We start from the raw sequence: 16,794 nt of genomic DNA, 5'->3' as shown, positions 1-16,794 counted from the left end.
CCCTTTTAAAAAAATATCAGAATTTCAGTTGCATATCACAACAGATTCATTATTTTTTAAAAGTCATGCCAAGCCAGTAAGAGACTGATCTCCAGGAGGCTATGTGATTTTTTTCTAATTCCCATATGGGAAAAACAAAACAAAACAAAAACCTCCTTTCTAACCAATATCCCACCCCCCCCAAAAAAAAATTAACTAAAGGTAGATTGGACAGCCCTGGGAAACCCGCTCATGATCTCATATGGGTGTTACATGTCTCCCTGGCCAAGCCCTTCACCCAGCTCCCCCCTCCCCTCAGGGATCACCATTCTTCAGCCAGCATCAAGACCCAAGAGAGGACTTTTCCAGTTTTTCTCAAGAATCTTTCCAGCTCAGAAATTGTAACCCCCCTAACATATTCAAGATTTGTTTGGCACAGGACCTGGGATTAAGGCTCACAGTTTAGTAAATTCTCTTATCATCTCTGTCCAAAACGACCACCCAGACTTCACCTCTAGCTCTAGACTTCGAGTAGTGTGTACATTTCTTGAGGAAAGAGACCCAAACTTTCCATCTCTGAATCCTCAGCATCTCCCATGGTGCCTCCTCTAAAGAGGTACATCCAATATTAGTTGACTAAATACTTTCCACATCATGAAATGCTACTGTAACTGCAGTGTTTTTCAATTTATTCCATCAACAAATTTCTGTCAAGGCTCTGCTTATACAAAGACCAGTGCTAGATACTAGGGGGCTATAAAGGCAGGTGCTCCATGGAATCCTGTCATCGGTTCTGTCCGGTTCTGTCTGTTCTCTCCTTATGGTGGTAGGTACGGTTCATTTGAGGTAGCAGCCCCAAGGAGAAGAGAACGTAGCCTAGAATCATATAATGAGAAGCAGAGACAGGCCACCAAAGCCTAGCAGGCATAGAGTTAATGTAGACCTGGGCAAGGCAATACTAGGAATCTGGGCATGAGCAAGAGGTGCCTCAAAATTCGGCAGAGTCGATTACAAGCATCAGAATCTAAGACTAATGTCTAAACCAAGACAACCAGGCTAGCAAAGGGGCAAGGAGAAAGTATGAATGAAATGTCCAAACACGTGGGAATATTTCCTGCTGTTTCAAAAAGGAAGCAGATTTGGAAGGGCCCCAGCCTCATCTCCACAGGACCACCTCTGCTGATGAAGACTCAGCCTCTGAAGTGATATGAGAACTGTTTTACAAAGAGCTACAGCAGAAGACCGCTGCTTGGGAGTGCAAACGGGGCGGGGGGGGGGGAGTCACTGAAATTTTAGAAAAATTCAGGAAAAGGGAGAATTATTTTTAGCTGGGTGTAGCTTAAGCTTTAAGTTTGAACTGGGACATGAAATACCTTAAGGTGCATGCGTGCGTGTGTGTGTGTGTGTGTGTGTTTGAACTGAGTAAATGCCTATTATTCAAAATTCCTTTAGACAAAACAGCTGGAACACCAGGGGTCAAAAGCCCAAATGCCTTCAGAGGGTGTGGGATTAACATAAACACCCTGAGTGGGTGGATATAGGACAATTGGGACTAAATTGCTTATTTGGCCACCAAGCCTAAAAGCTGCCTATTAACACACTGAATGGGTGCACCGAAAGGACCATAGAAATACTTCCAGGAGCTATGTACTGCCTTGAGCAGCTAATTTGAGGTCCCTGGTGTGTACCAACAAAACGTAAGTGCGACGCAAATGGCTAATATTGATAAATGAAATCAGTGTATGTTCTGTTTTTTTAACTCCTGCTAGTTGCATTTACATCTATGTCTCATGTCTCTCAAACCATCATGACCCAAGGAAGATCATACACATCCCAAGGATGCCTCTGCTTTGGTTTGCAACCGACTCAAGGGAACTGGTCATTTCCTTATGACTGAAAATTATATCACCCTGTTTATCATAGTGATCTTGTGCCTTAGTTGGTAGATCTGCCTCATTAGGGTTCTTCAAACAATCAAATCTGATCTCAAAGGATGAATAATGATTAATATAAAGATGATACTCAAAATTCAGGTCCTAAACACAATTCCAAAAGGGGGCTCCAAAAGTGTCCCAAATAACAGAAGAACCATTAGAATAAGTACATAATGTCCTTGGGGCACCAGTTTGAAACAAAGGCTCTGCTCATCTGGAGGTATTTTTATTATATCACTTTCACAAGTTCCTTATACAGAACTATATAAAAATGGCTATTAATTACAAGGAGATTTGGTTTTGAAACTCAGATTCAACTATGCTATGAGTTGTAGAGCCATGGGAAAGTTATTAATCCTCTCTGAGCTTCAGTTTTTGTCATCATTCAAACGGTACAATAATTGTACCTACTTCAGAGGGCTGTCATGAGCAACAAATAGGGTGATATAAGTAAAATGCTCAGCACAATACCAGCTATGGATGCACTCTGGAAGTGGTTTTACTATTGCATTATTATTTTTCAAATAATAAATGTGTCTCAGTCTGTCCAGGCACTATAACAAAATACCACAGACTGGATAGCTTATAAGCAACGGAAATGTATTTCTCACCATTCCGAAGGCCAGACAGTCCAAGATCCACATGTCAGTATGGTCACACTCTGGTGAAGGCTCTCTTCTGGGTTGCAGACAGCCAACCTCTCCCTGTATCCTCAAATGGTAGAGGGGCAGGGGATCTCTCTGGAACCTCTTTTATAAAGGCACGAATCCCATTCATGAGGACGCAGCCCTCATGGCCTACCCGCCTCTCAGAGGCCCCATCTAATACCATCACCTTGGGGTTTAGGTTTCAACATACAAATCTGAGGAGGAGGGAGGCACAAACATTCAGACCATAGCATAATGCATGTGCAATAAATACTCTGAATAATGTTGAAGTTTATCACAAGCTTTCAGAAGTTTGGAGAGATGGTTGAAGAAAGTGAGAAAAGTGAAGGATGCACAATGATCTGACAATATTTCAAACAGTATGTGGCATGAGGAAGTCAGTTTACCCCACACACATCCAGAAAGCAGACTAGGACCATTAGGTGGATATTTTAGGGCTGCCACTCCTACCTAATGTATAGGAGAACATTAAAGCAATTGATCTGCCCAGAAGCATAATTGGCTACCCCAATTCTCAAATGCCGCCATGGCAGCCATTTCCCTTAAAATTCAGCTCTACCCCCACATACCCAAAAGAATGCTAGCTGCTCTTTCTGATGGTCAAGCATATCCAATGAGCAAAGGGAAGCTCATGCAGAGAATCACAGCTCACTTGGAGATCTCTGTGATTGCAACTTTGTATCTGCTCCTCTGTAGGAGGGGAAAACAAATCAAAACAAAACAAAAAAACCCAATTGGGATTCCTAAATTGTTAACCCATTTCGTGGACTCTAAGACACATTTGTGGTTTGGCGTTTTTTCCCCCCACATTTTAATATCTCTGAAATTACCACCTGTTTTATGATCCATGGAGTCTGATGATTACATCACCAAGTCAGCCCCTGGTGCAGTAGTCCCTTCCTGTGCAGTCCCTTCCAGTCGTGCCCCTACTTGGAACTGTGTGTGGGGCTGTTACTACATGTGTTTTTAATTGCTATTCAAATATCTTTAGAAAGATTGCACTATGATTCAGCAATGAAATAAAAGTTAATGTGTTCACAGAAAGTCACAGAACAACGGTGGGATGCAAATCTGCTATTAGAGAAGCAAATATTTATCTCTGGAAGAGTGACTAAAATTACATATTTTTTTACAAGGCAACAACCGAGTGCTAAATGGTAAGAAAGCAAAGACTGATGAATCACTGAACTCTACCTCTGAAACTAATAATACACTACATGTTAATTAATTGAATTTATATTTTTAAAAATAAATAAAAATTGGGGGAGGCGGAGCAAGATGGCGGAGGAGTAGGAGACCTAGATTTCGTCTGGTCTCAGGAATTCAGCTGAATAGGGATCAAACCATTCTGAACACCTACGAACTCAACAGGAGATCGAACAGGAGAGTAGCAACAACTCTCTGAACAGAGAAGCGACCACTTACTGGAAGGTAGGGCTTGCGGAGAAGTGAATCCGAGGCGATATTCGGGAGGATAGACGGCGGGGGAGGGGCCTCCGTCGGCCGCTTCTGGCAAGTGCTAGAGCCGCGGAGCACAAAATCGGACCTTTTAGAAGTCGGCTCCGCGGAGGGACGTCGCTGCAGTGGCTAAGCGGGGGGTGGAATCCTCCCGGGACAGTGTGGTCTCAGGACCCTTGGGGTCACAGAGATACCGGGGTGCCTGAGTGCAGCAGAGCTCCCAGGTATCAGAGCAGGGAAACCGGCTGCAGATACGGAGCAGAGTCGCGGGCTCTCAGCTCGGGGTTGCCATAAACTGTGATCCGCGGCCCAGTCGGGGCACGGCTCCCCCAGCAGGGACCCAACAAGCAGCAGATCCGGGGAGACTCCCCTTCCTCCCCCGGGAGGAGCGGCGCGGGAGCGCATCGCAGGGATCTGCTGGGTTTGGAGCCTCCACACGGGGTCGGGTGCCAGAGATAGAAACGCTCGATCACAGGCCGGGTGAGCACGGAGTGCGGCCGGAGACCGGGGACACGGGAGTGTCTGCTTTTCTCTGGGGGCACACTGAGGAGCGGGGCCCTGAGTTCTCAGCTCCTTCAAGTGGAGATTGGGAGGCCACCATTTCTGCCCTGGGCCTCCAAAGCTGTACTGAGAGCTTGCAGGGAACAAAAGCTCCTGAGAGCAAACCCGAGCAGCTTCCTTAGCCCAGACCGACAAGGGCGGGGCAATTCCGCCTCCGGCAAAGACATTTGGAAACCACAGCAACAGGCCCCTCCCCCAGAAGATCAGCACAAACAGCCAGCAAGCCAAGACCAAGTTGATCGATCAAGGAGAATAGGAGAACTCCAGCGCTAGGGGAATACTGCACATAGATTCATGGCTTTTTTTTTTTTTTTACCATGATTCATTATTTCATCAAAGTTAATTTTTGTTGACTGTTTTTTTTTATTTTTCTTTTTCCCTTTTTCAACCAACATCTTATAAATCCCTTTTTAAAAAAAAAAGAAACATTTTTTATTTTTCATTTTTAGAGTCATATTTTATCCCTTCATAGTAGTTACCCTTATTTTTGGCATATATATATAAGTTGTTCTCTCTTTAAAATTTTGAGGTACAGTTTCTTCTAACAGATCAAAATATACCCTAAATCACTAGTGTATGGCTTTGTTCTAGTCTCCTGCCTGATCACATTCTCTCCCTTTTTCCTTTTTTTTTTTTCTTAAATCTTCTTTCTTTTTTCAAACAACTTATCTTACCAAGTCCTTTTATAAAATCTTTTATAATTTTCATCTTTACAGTCATCTTCCATCCCTTCATTGTATCAACCCTTATTTTGTACATATATGTCTTTCTTCCCTTAAAATTTTAGGAGGCACTTTTTTCTAACAGACCAAAATACGCCCAAAATCTAGTGTGTGGCACTGATCTATGCACTAGCCTGATCATATTTGATCATATTCTGCCTTTTTTGTATTGTTTTGTTTTAGTTTTTATCTTTTTTTTTCTTTTTTTTTTCTTTTTCTCTTTCTTTTTTCTTTCTTTCCCTTTCTTTTCCCCTGGTGTCAGGTCTTTTCTGATTTGTATACAGTATATTTGCTGGGGACGTTGTAAACCTGTTAGCATTTTGTTCTCTCATTCATCTATTCTCCTCTGGACAAAATGACAAGACGAAAGAAATCACCTCAGCAAAAAGAACAAGAGGTAGTACCGTCAGCCAGGGACCTACTCAATACAGACATTAGTATGATGTCGGACCTAGAGTTCAGAATCATGATTTTAAAGATACTAGCTGGGCTTGAAAAAAGCGTGGAAGTTATTAGAGAAACCCTTTCTGGAGAAATAAAAGAACTAAAATCTAACCAAATCGAAATCAAAAAGGCTATTGATGAGGTGCAATAAAAAATGGGGGCACTAAATGCTAGGATAAATGAGGCAGAAGAGAGAATCAGCGATATAGAAGACCAAATGATGGAAAATAAAGAGGCTGAGAAAAAGAGAGAGAAACAACTACAGGATCACGAGGGCAGAATTCGAGAGATAAGTGATATGATAAGACGAAACAACATTAGAATAATTGGGATCCCAGAAGAAGAAGAGAGAGGGAGAGGGGCAGAAGGTATATTGGAGCAAATTATAGCAGAGAATTTCCCTAATGTGAGGAAGGAAACAGGCATTAAAATCCAGGAGGCACAGAGAACCCCTCTCAAAATCAATAATAATAGGTCAACACCCCGACATCTAATAGTAAAACTTACGAGTCTCAGAGACAAAGAGAAAATCCTGAAAGCAGCTCGGGAGAAGAGATATGTAACCTACAATGGTAGAAACATTAGATTGGCAACAGACCTATCCACAGAGACCTGGCAGGCCAGAAAGGACTGGCAAGATATCTTCAGAGCACTAAACGAGAAAAATATGCAGCCAAGAATACTATATCCAGCTAGGCTATCATTGAAAATAGAAGGAGAGATAAAAAGCTTCCAGAACAAACAAAAACTGAAGGAATTTGTAAACACGAAACCAGCCCTCCAAGAAATATTGAGAGGGGTCCTCTAAGCAAAGAAAGAACCTAAAAGCAGCAAAGAGCAGAAACGAACACAGACAACAGACAGTTAACAGTCACCTTACAGGTAATACAATGACACTAAATTCATACCTTTCAATAGTTACCCTGAATGTAAATGGGCTAAATGCCCCAATCAAAAGACACAGGCTATCAGATTGGATTAAAAAACAAGACCCATCAATATGCTGTCTGCAAGAGACTCATTTTAGACCCAAAGACACCCCCAGATTGAAAGTGAGGGGGTGGAAAACCATTTACCATGCTAATGGACACCAAAAGAAAGCTGGGGTGGCAATCCTTATATCAGACAAACTAGATTTTAAAACAAAGACTGTAATAAGAGATGAGGAAGGACACTATATCCTACTTAAAGGGTCTATCCAACAAGAAGATCTAACAATTGTAAATATCTATGCCCCGAACATGGGAGCAGCCAATTATATAAGGCAATTAATAACAAAAGCTAAGAAACACATTGACAGCAATACAATAATAGTGGGGGACTTTAACACCCCCCTGACTGAAATGGACAGATCATCTAAGCAAAAGATCAACAAGGAAATAAAGACTTTAAATGACACACTGGACCAAATGGACTTCACAGACATATTCAGAACATTCCATCCCAAAGCAAAGGAATACACATTCTTCTCTAGTGCCCATGGAACATTCTCCAGAATTGATCACATCCTAGGTCACAAATCAGGTCTCAATCGGTACCAAAAGATTGGGATCATTCCCTGCATATTTTCAGACCACAATGCTTTGAAACTAGAACTCAACCACAAGAGGAAAGTCGGAAAGAACTCAAATACATGGAGGCTAAAGAGCATCCTACTAAAGAATGAATGGGTCAACAAAGAAATCAAAGAAGAATTAAAAAAATTCCTGGAAACCAATGAAAATGAAAACACAACTGTTCAAAACCTTTGGGATACAGCAAAGGCAGTCCTGAGAGGAAAGTATATAGCAATACAAGCCTTTCTCAAGAAACAAGAGAGGTCTCAAATACACAACCTAACCCTACACCTAAAGGAGCTGGAGAAAGAACAGCAAATAAAGCCTAAACCCAGCAGGAGAAGAGAAATCATAAAGATCAGAGCAGAAATCAATGAACTAGAAACCAAAAGAACAGTAGAACAGATCAACGAAACTAGGAGCTGGTTCTTTGAAAGAATTAACAAGATTGATAAACCCCTGGCCAGACTGATCAAAAAGAAAAGAGAAATGACCCAAATCAACAAAATCATGAATGAAAGAGGAGAGATCACAACCAACACCAAAGAAATACAAACAATTATAAGAACATATTATGAGCAACTCTATGCCAACAAATTAGATAACCTGGAAGAAATGGGTGCATTCCTAGAGATGTATCAACTACCAAAATTGAACCAGGAAGAAATAGAAAACCTGAACAGACCTATAACCACTAAGGAAATTGAAACAGTCATCAAAAATCTCCCAAGAAACAAAAGCCCAGGGCCAGATGGCTTCCCAGGGGAATTCTATCAGACATTTCAAGAAGAATTAATACCTATTCTCCTGAAACTGTTCCAAAAAATAGAAATGGAAGGGAAACTTCCAAACTCATTTTATGAGGCCAGCATTACCTTGATCCCAAAACCAGACAAAGACCCCATCAAAAAAGAGAATTACAGACCAATATCCTTGATGAACATGGATGCAAAAATTCTCACCAAAATACTAGCCAATAGGATCCAACAGTACATTAAAAGGATTATTCACCAGGACCAAGTGGGATTTATTCCTGGGCTGCAAGGCTGGTTCAACATCCGCAAATCAATCAATGTGATACAATACATTAACAAAAGAAAGAGCAAGAATCATATGATCCTCTCAATAGATGCAGAAAAAGCATTTGACAAAGTACAACATCCTTTCTTGATCAAAACTCTTCAGAGTATAGGGATAGAGGGTACATACCTCAATATCATAAAAGCCATCTATGAAAAACCTACAGCGAATATCATTCTCAATGGGGAAAGGCTGAGAGCTTTTCCCCTAAGGTCAGGAACGCGGCAGGGATGTCCACTATCACCACTGCTATTCAACATAGTATTAGAAGTCCTAGCCACAGCAATCAGACAACAAAAAGAAATCAAAGGCATCCAAATCGGCAAAGAGGAAGTCAAACTCTCACTCTTTGCAGATGATATGATACTGTATGTGGAAAACCCAAAAGACTCCACCCCAAAACTGCTAGAAGTCATACAGGAATTCAGTAAAGTAGCAGGATATAAAATCAATGCACAGAAATCAGTGGCATTCCTATACACCAACAACAAGACAGAAGAGAGACAAATCAAGGAGTCGATCCCATTTACAATTGCACCCAAAACCATTAGATACCTAGGAATAAATCTAACCAAAGAGGCAAAGGATCTGTACTCAGAAAACTATAAAATACTCATGAAAGAAATTGAAGAAGACACAAAGAAATGGAAAAACGTTCCATGCTCATGGATTGGGAGAATCAACATTGTGAAGATGTCAATGCTACCTAGAGCAATCTACACATTCAATGCAATCCCCATCAAAATACCATCCACTTTTTTCAAAGAAATGGAACAAATAATCCTAAAATTTGTATGGAACCAGAAGAGACCCAGAATAGCCAGAGTAATACTGAAAAAGAAAAGCAAAGCTGGCGGCATCACAATTCCGGACTTCCAGCTCTATTACAAAGCTGTCATCATCAAGACAGTATGGTACTGGCACAAAAACAGACACATAGATCAATGGAACAGAATCGAGAGCCCAGAAATGGACCCTCAACTCTATGGTCAACTTATCTTTGACAAAGCAGGAAAGAATGTCCAATGGCAAAAAGACAGTCTCTTCAACAAATGGTGTTGGGAAAATTGGACAGCCACATGCAGAAGAATGAAACTGGACCATTTCCTTACACCACACACAAAAATAGACTCCAAATGGTTGAAAGACCTAAACGTGAGACAGGAGTCCATCAAAATCCTAAAGGAGAACACAGGTAGCAACCTTTTCGACCTTAGCCGCAGCAACTTCTTCCTAGAAACATTGCCAAAAGCACGGGAAGCCAGGGCAAAAATGAACTATTGGGATTTCATCAAGATAAAAAGCTTTTGCACAGCAAAAGAAACAGTCCACAAAACCAAAAGACAACCGACAGAATAGGAGAAAATATTTGCAAATGACATATCAGATAAAGGGCTAGTATCCAAAATCTATAAAGAACTTATCAAACTCAACCCCCAAAGAACAAATAATCCAATCAAGAAATGGGCACAAGACATGAACAAACATTTCTCCAAAGAAGACATCCAAATGGCCAACAGGCACATGAAAAAGTGCTCAACATCGCTCGGCATCAGGGAAATCCAAATCAAAACCTCAATGAGATACCACCTCACACCCGTTAGAATGGCTAAAATTAACAAGTCAGGGAACGACAGATGTTGGCGGGGATGCGGAGAAAGGGGAACCCTCCTACACTGTTGGTGGGAATGCAAGCTGGTGCAACCCCTCTGGAAAACAGTATGGAGGTTCCTCAAACAGTTGAAATTAGAGCTACCGTTCGATCCAGCAATTGCACTACTGGGTATTTACCACAAAGACACAAATGTAGGGACCCGAAGGGGTACGTGTACCCCAATGTTTATAGCGGCAATGTCCACCATAGCCAAACTGTGGAAAGAGCCAAGATGCCCATCGACAGATGAATGGATAAAGAAGCTGTGGTATATATACACAATGGAATATTATGCAGCCATCAAAAGGAATGAGAACTTGCCATTTGCAACGACGTGGATGGAACTGGAGGGTGTTATGCTGAGTGAAATAAGTCAATCAGAGAAAGACATGTATCACATGACCTCACTGATATGAGGAATTCTTAATCTCAGGAAACAAACTGAGTGTTACTGGAGTGGTTGGGGGTGGGAGGGATGGGGTGGCTGGGTGATAGACATTGGGGAGGGTATGTGCTACGGTGAGCGCTGTGAATTGTGCAAGACTGTTGAATCACAGTTCTGTACTTCTGAAACAAATAACGCAACATATTTTAAGAAAAAAGAAAAAGAAGAAGATAACAGGAGAGGAAGAAAAGGGGAGTATGTCAGAGGGGGAGACGAACCATGAGAGATGATGGACTCTGAAAAACAAACTGAGGGTTCTAGAGGGGAGGGGGGTAGGGGGATGGGTTAGCCTGGTGATGGGTATTGAGGAGGGCACGTTCTGCATGGAGCACTGGGTGTTATGAACAAACAATGAATCATGGAACACTGCACCAAAAACTAATGATGTAATATATGGTGATTAACATAACAATAAAAAAATTTTAAAAAAAGAATTCTTGAAAGAAACAGAAAAAATAAATAAATAAATAAATAAATAAATAAAAATTGAAGGTCATTCTTATATCCCCCAGAAAATAAAATAGTATTTAATGCTTCAAACTATTTTCTAAATGATGCCCTTGTGTCCTCAATGCAATTGCAGCCCTTTAATAAGCTTCACTTAATAAATACAACTCCTAAGATTTGAGAGAGCTCATATAGCAGTTGCATGCAGGACTTATTTCCTAGGGCATGGATAACATACACTCAAAATTGTAATTTGTCATATATACTACAAATGTAATATACCATGACAATTTTTTCATGTAGATACCTAATTGTTCCAGTCACATTTGTTGACATGACTGTCATTTTCCCCATTGAATTTTCCTGGCGCTTTTGTTGAAAATCAATTAATTGTATATGTGTGAGTCTATTTCTGGATTCTCTTGGGTTCCATTCATCTATTTACACCAATGTTACACTATCTTGATGACTGTAGAGCTTCTTAGTAATTCTTGAAATCAAGTAGTGAAGTCTTCCAATATCCTTTTTCAGGATCATTTTGGCTCTTCTATATCCTTTGCAATTTCACATTAACTTTACAACCAGCTTGTAAATTCTTTTAAAATAATCCTACTGGAATTTTGACTGGATGGCCATAACTTTAGAGAGGGTAGACATAATAATAATATAGAGGCTTCCAATCCATGAACAATTTACCATTCCATTTATTTAGATATGTAATTTCTCTATATAATATTTTGTAGTTTTCATTGTACAGGTTTTGCACATTTTTTGTTAAATTTATTTATTCCTAAGTAGTTTACACTTTGATTTTCTTGTAAATAATATTATTTCTTAGTTTTATGTATGGCCCAGTAACATAAGATATATCTTGGTGAATGTTCAATGTGCACTTGTAAAGAATGTGTACTCTACAGTTATTGGATCATCTAAATATGTCAGGTCAAGTTGGTGAGAGTGTCACTTAAATCTTCTATATCCTTACTGATATTTTGTAATTTATTCTATCACATATTGATAAGGGAGTACTAAAATCTCCAGAAGAAGAAGAAAAGAAAAGAAGAAGAAGAAGAAAGAAGAAAGAAGATGAAGAAGGAGAAGAAGGAGAAAAGAAGAAAAGAAGAAGAAGAAGAAGAAGAAGAAGAAGAAGAAGAAGAAGAAGAAGAAGAAGAAGAAGAAGAAGAAGAAGAAGAAGAAGAAGAGAAGAAGAAGAAGAAGAAGAAGAAGAAGAAGAAGAAGAAGAAGAAGGAGAAGAAGGAGAAGAAGAAGAAGGAGAAGAAGAAGAAGAAAAAGAAAGAAGAAGAAGAAGAAGAAGAAGAAGAAGAAGAAGAAGAAGAAAGAAGAAGAAAGCTTCATGTCATAGATTAATTAGCAGCAGTTTTTCCTTTCTTGGAGATAAATAAAATACTGGTGCAACTTTGAATGTATGGTATCTTAAATTTGTTGAAATACAATGATTAATGACCTCAGTGATTGGCATAATTCCTTAGGATCATAAATCTTAAAATCTATAAAGTTATAAATAAGTAGATGGATCTATTTTAAAACCAGTTATGCCATTAAAAAACCCAGAAATACAATAGGTCTTTTCCAGGATAGAGCCAAAAGATATAGGTAAGAAACAGTCACAGATTGATCAAAATACTTAATACAATGACATCTTGGTTTTTTCCTTTCAGAAAAGGTTGGTCCCTCTCTGTCAGACAGTTCCACCCAGGAAAGATGTTTATCCTGTGTTTACATCATCAGAGAAGTGGATGAGACCAGGCTAGAGAAGGAATGAAGAGTGCTGTAAATGGTCTGGATGGGAAAGAAAGGGGATATGGAAGCTGGACTCATGGAAGAGCATGAAGAGGAAAAGTGCATGAAAATCCTCTGAGAATCTCAGCCTGTGTTCCCTGCCTGTGCCAGGTGGCTTGTACTCTATATGTTTTCCCCCTTCATCATTCATTCAGTCACCAAATATTTTTTGAGTGCTGGTTATCTCCCAGGCTTACTGGGGCTTAGGATGCATCAATAAACAAAACAGAAAATTGCTGATTTCATACAACATTCTTGTGCTAGTGGAGGAGGGAGAAGACAAAAAATAAGTAAACACAATCAATATAATTTATTATGTAAGTTACACAGTTGGAAAATGATAGATGCTTTGGAGAAAATGGAATAGAATAAGGAGGGTTGGTGCTCAGAGGAGGAGGGGTTGTAAACAGGATGATCACAAAAGGCTCGATGGAAAGGTAACATTTACGCAACAGTAGAATGAAGTAAAGGAGTAAGTCATGAAGATACCTATTCAGTCAAAAGTCACAGTCAGTGCAAAGACCTTAGGGAAGGTGTATGCTTAGGATGTTCAGTACAGCTCAGAAGCCTGTGCGATCAAACCAGAGCAAGTGAGGAGGGCGGAAGAATGGGGCATCAATGAGGAAAGGTGGACGCGGGTCACAGCCCTTAAAGCTATTAGTGGGACTTCAGCTTTCAGTCTTGGTCATACGGGAGATTTGAACAAAGGAGGTGCACCATCTGACTTCGGTTCTTTAAAAAGAAAACAGGACCCAAATGTCTGTGAATGAATGAATGGACAAACCAGGTATAATATATCCATACAATGGAATGTTAGTCATAAAAAGGAATGAAGTACTGACACGCTACAGCATGGATAAACTTGAAAACAGTATGGTACATAAAAGACCCTGAACACAAAAGATCACCTATTGTATGATTTCATTTCTGGGAAATATCCAGAATGGGTAACTCTAGAGAGACAGAGAACAATTTGATGGTTGCCAGGGCTGAGGGGGGTGGGGGGGGGGGGAATAGGGAGCTACTGCTGGCTTCCCGTCGGGAGTGATGAAAATGTTTTGGAACTGGATAGAAGTGGTGGTTGTGCAACATTATGAATGTACTCAATGCCAGCGAATTGCTCATTTTTAAGTGGTTAATTTTACATTACGTGACTTTCACCTCAATAAAAGGAGAGAAGGATGGAAAGGAAGGAGGAGGGAAGGAGGAGGAGAGAAAGAGAGAGAAGCAAGGGGAGCCCAGCCGCTGATGCAGCGGGAGGGAAAGCAACCACCTGAGTCATAGCTACAACAAGCCTTATCTGCGGTCGTGGTCCTTCCCTTCTTGTTCAATCCAGAAGAGAATTTTTTTTTTACCTTTTTTTGAAAAACATTTTTGTATTTAGATTCAATTAATTAACATATAATGTATTATTGGTTTCAGGGGTACAGGTCTGTGATCCATCAGTCTTACATAACACCCAGTGCTCATTACATCACATGTCCCCCTTAATGCCCATCACCCAGTTACCCCATCCCCTCCCCTCCCTCCCTCCAGCAACCCTCAGGTTATTCCCTATGATTAAGAGTCAGAAGAGAATTTTTTTTAACTGTATTGCAAATGTGAACATTTTAGTAGCCCTAGAAAAACATTTTTAAGAGGAAGAGAATCCTACCTCATCCAATTTTTAAAACATATTCAGATCCATCTGAATGCTTTCTTAAGAGGTGAAATCATGCCCTGTCTACTTGCTTTTCTGCTGAACCTAGAATTCATGAAATTAAGAGAGGCCTTGACTGTCATGTGTGACAACTTAATATTCCACAGGCTGGATGGAAGGAGTCTGCTTTCATATCCTAAAATCAGGGGCTAGCTAAATACTTTTCATTATATTTGAAAATGTAGGTAGTTTTTAGATCATCTGGTATTGCTCCATTTTACAGACTCCAAGGAGGTTCAATCATACACCCAAGTGACCCTTAGATCAAAAAGGCAGGGGATTCCATCCATGTTGATGAGACTCCAAAGCCCTGTGTTTCCCACTGCCTGTGCTGCCTCCCACCGCCCTGGAGAACAGGACACATGGGATATCGGAGGTTGTGATGGACACCACAGACAATAAGAGATGGGACAGTGGCCTAAGGGAAAAGGAACAAGAAGAAAAAAACTAAGGAAGAGTAAAACAGTTGTTTGTGGTATTTGACAGCCCTTGCATATATATTATAAAAATATCTAACTTTATATTAAACTCACGAAGTATTCCTTCACTTGTTCTTCCCAACATTCTATAAGAGGTGAAGGAGGTCTTGTTTTTTCCAGTTTGCAGGTGGAAGAGCTGAGATGGAAAGAGGAAAAATGACTTCCCCCGAGGCATGGAGCCAGGCAGGAGCAAACTTAGGCTTGACCCGTGTCTTCGAAAAACAAACCCAGTGGTATTTCCACTAGACCATTTTTCCTCTGGGTTTATAAGTAAACATGATTTATGTGTGACTCCAAGGTCTTCTGATGGGAAGTATAAAAATAAACCTACTATTAAAAAAATCATTATTCATTCCAATAGCTATTTTTCGGTATCCATCTTCTTCATAGCTCTGTAGGTTTTTGGCTGTCTTAGCATTTGCTGCTTTGACACATTGGTACCACCCACACTGGCCATTCATTCTCCGGCAGTCAAAGGCACATCAGCCATAAATCCTGCAAAGAATATGATACCCTAACCAAGACTTAAAAAATACAAAATCAAAAATTAGAAGCAGATGATCATAACCCAGCACAAAGGATGACAGAAAACAGATCTCTGCTGCTGTCCCCTTCCCTGAGCTCAGCTAAAGAAAAGGAAGAGGAAGGAAGCACAACACAGATCCAGGCATCCTCCAAAGTGTTGTCAAAGGTAGCCTTTCTACCTCATTTTCAAAGTGTATTAAAAATAAGTTTTGCAGTAATAACAGCAAGAATGGAGACGGAGTTTAGAAATCATCTTCTGAGAGTCTTAGAAATAGATGTGCCTTTTCCATCAAAATGGATTAATCGTTGGTCTGTCTCCTCAGCTCTGGGGCCCTGTGGCAATCAGCACCAACACCTTATAGACTGTACTCAGACTGAGTAATGCATTTGAACCTGAACTTACACTAGCAACACGATTTCTCCCCTAAGGACTTCCCCCTCACATTCAGAGTAAAAACCCAAGTCCTTTCAATGGCCTAAGGGCCTACCTGATTTTGCCCATTCCCTATACCTTTCTGGTCTCTTCTCCTATTGCGGTCCCCTTGCTCTCCTGATCTAGCCACAACACCTCCTCGTTGCTCTTCCAACTCACCAAGCACACCTTTGTCTCAGGGGCCTTTGTACTTGCTGTTCGCCCAGATTTCTGCATGGCCAGCTCTTTCAAATTTTTCAAGACTTTGCTCAAATACCACTTTCTCAGCAAGGCTTTCCCATGATATCTGTTATGGGCTGAATGTTGTCCCCCTCTCCCCACCAAAACTCACATGTTGAAATCCTAACCCCCACTACGCTAGAATGTGACTGTATTTGGAGACAGGGTCTTCAAAGAGGTGACCAAGTTAAAATGAAGTCCTCTGGGTAGGCCCTAATCCAGTATGACTGCTGTCTTCATAAGAAGAGGGGGATTAAGACAGAGACACCCACAGAGGCCATCTGCAAGCCAAGGAGGAATTCCTGAGGACAAACCAACCCTCCTGACACCTGAGGTCAGGCTCCTGGCCTCCAGAATGATGAGAAAATAGATTTCTGTTGTTGAAGCCACCCAGCCTGTGGGGCTTGTTATGGCGGCCCTAGCAAAGTAATACACTACCCTAATAGAAGTAACCCCACGCCCAGCTCCTCTATCTCATTTTCTTTCTTTTTTTCAAAGCCCTTGTCGTTATCCAACATATGATATATTTTACTTTTGCATTTTGTTTACTGTCTATCTCCCTTCACTAAAATCTATACTCTCCCAGAGCAAGGATTTTTGTCTGCTTGTTCATCGCTGTTACACCTGTTCTAAAGAGTGCCTGGCGCATAGTACGTTCAGTAAATAGTGTTGGATTCCTGGATACAACCCA

The sequence above is a fragment of the Zalophus californianus genome, chromosome 9 (assembly GCF_009762305.2).
Source record: "Zalophus californianus isolate mZalCal1 chromosome 9, mZalCal1.pri.v2, whole genome shotgun sequence".
Lineage (NCBI taxonomy): Eukaryota > Metazoa > Chordata > Mammalia > Carnivora > Otariidae > Zalophus > Zalophus californianus.
Note: the sequence above shows the minus strand (reverse complement) of the source record.